The sequence below is a fragment of the Orycteropus afer genome, unplaced genomic scaffold (genome assembly GCF_000298275.1).
Source record: "Orycteropus afer afer isolate SDZICR_OR568_19922 unplaced genomic scaffold, OryAfe1.0 scaffold00005, whole genome shotgun sequence".
In the NCBI taxonomy this organism is placed as follows: Eukaryota; Metazoa; Chordata; class Mammalia; order Tubulidentata; family Orycteropodidae; genus Orycteropus; species Orycteropus afer.
The window spans coordinates 10,125,625-10,128,124 of NW_006921592.1; positions in this window are offsets into that span (position 1 = coordinate 10,125,625).

A 2,500-nucleotide genomic window follows, 5' to 3' on the forward strand; every position below is an offset into this window, starting at 1 on the left:
GCTTGATTTTAAACCATGTAGTGTCCCCTTGTTCTGTTCGAACGACAGCCTCCTGGTCAAGGTACAGATTCCTCATGAGTACAATCAAGTGCTCGGGGATTCCCATTCTTCTCAATGTTGTCCATAATTTGTCATGATCCACACAATCAAATGCCTTTGCATAGTCAATAACAACTAGAGGGTAGCCACATATTAATAAATAAATAAACCCATTGGCCTTGAAAAAAAGAGATAGGAAGCTGGAAAGTGTATGTTCTGGTTATCTATTGATGTATAACAAAACATCACGAAACTTAATGCCTTAAAAACAATGAATTGTTTTCTCTAATGTTTCTGTGGGCTGGCTAAACTTAGTTGGGAAGTTTTTGACTAGAGCTTCCAGCAGTCAAATGGAACGGGAATTGGAGTTATCTAAAAACTCAATTAAGGAGCTCTGGTGTTGCAATGACTATGGCATTTGACTGCTAACCAGAAGGCTGGAAGTTCAAAACCACCAGCCACTCCATGGAAGAAAGATGAGGCAATCTGCTTCTATAAAGATTTACCACCCTGTAAACCCAATGGAGATAGCTATGAGTCAGAATCGACTTGATGGCACTGGGTTTTTAAAAGCTCAACTGGATCAGATATCCAAGGTTGTTCTTTCACTCCCATGCCTGGCCTCTCAGCTGGGATGAGTAGAAGAACTTGGGGCTGACTAGCATTTCTCCTTCCAGTTGGTTAATTTGAGTTTTCTCACAATACAGTAATGTGCTTCTTACATGTCAACTAGCAGTCTCCAGCAAATTTTTTCTTTAAGTTTTACTTATTTTGTTGTCGTTCAGAATATATGCAGCAAAATATACATTAATTTAACAGTTTCTACATACAATTTGGTGGCATTGATAATATTCTTCAAGTTGTGCAACCATTCTCACCCTCCTTTTCTGAATTGTTCCTCCTTAATTAACATAGACTCACTGCCCCCTAAGGTTTACATCTAATCTTTTGAATTGCTGTTGTCAGTTTGGGAGCTATGGTAGATATTGCCTAAGGCACTTGACTGCTAACCAGAAGGCTAGAGGTTCAAACCCACCAGCCACTCCTCGGAAGGAAGACGAGGCAGCCTACTCCCATAGTGATACTGCCTCGGCAACCCAAGGAGGGGTCGCTATGAGTTGGGGCCGACTCGATGGCATATAAAAACAACAACAACAACAACAGATAGTTCTGCTCAAGGCAGACCATTTACAAGTTAAACTACACTATTTTTCAGTTTTAAGAAGGCTTTAAGGGATATTCTTGGTTTAAAGTTTAAAGATTATCCCAGGGCAATGGTTTCAGGGGTTCATCCAGCCCTCTGGCTATAGAAAGTCTAGAGTCCTGTGAATTTTAAATTCTGTTCTGCATTTTCCCCCATTTGATTGGGGTTCCTCTATAGAACTTTAATCAAAATGTTCTGTAATGGTAGCCGGGCACCATCCAGTTCTTCTGGTCACCTGGGAAAGGTGGCAGTTGTTCACAGAGGCAATTAGCCACACATCCCATTTCCTCCTCCTGTTTCTGACTCTTCTTCCTCTGTTTTTTCAGGTAAATAGAGACCAAGTGTTGTGCCTTGAATGGCTGCATGCAAGATATTTAAAGCAAACTAGGAAGAAGAACAGAAACATTAAATACTTTATTAGGGCCAATTAACTGGGATCCCCTATGAAATCATGACCCTAAACCTCCAAACCAAGGAATCAAATAACATGAGATAGTTGGTTGTACATAATCAGCCTCAGCAGCTACTCTTTTTGTTTTGTTTTGTTTTTTGGCATATTGTAAATATATCTATTACACAACTTTTGCCAATTCAACTTTTTATAGGTACATCTTATTGATAATAATTATAATAATTGGATTTACAACCCTACCCTTCATCAATGTGATTTTTCCATCACCCCCAGTGGGTTAAAAGATCAAGACAAGAACTGTAAGGCTTCTTGCAATCTAGCTCAAAAGTCACACAGCATCACTTCTGCCACATACATTAGTTTCCATACAGTCAGCCCAGGTTGGACATGGAAGGAACTACACAGGGGTGTGAATACCAGGAGGCACACGCCATTTGGGGGGAGGGCAGCTAGGGCTAGCAACCAAAGGGAATAAGAAAGGTTAAAGGATTAAAGGATACGTTTTAGAGGGTTTCTATGAGTTGGAATCAACTCAGCGGTGGTGGCTTTGTTTTTTTAATTTAGAGTTGTGATAGATATCAAGGGAGAAGTTTGAAATTGTACTAGTTTATTATCATTATTAGTTTAATATGACTTAAAGCAGAAAGTTACCCAGGTAGCTGGAATGCTATCTACCAGTTACAACTTTATTTCTATGGAAAATTTCATTTTCAGTTCCACGATAGTTTTAAAACAGAGTAATTTGAAAATAATTTATGAGCAAGAAACTGGAAGTTTGCCAATCTTAAACATGCCACCAGATAAACCAGAGAGTATTCCAAGAGGTCTGAAAACAATACTCTTCT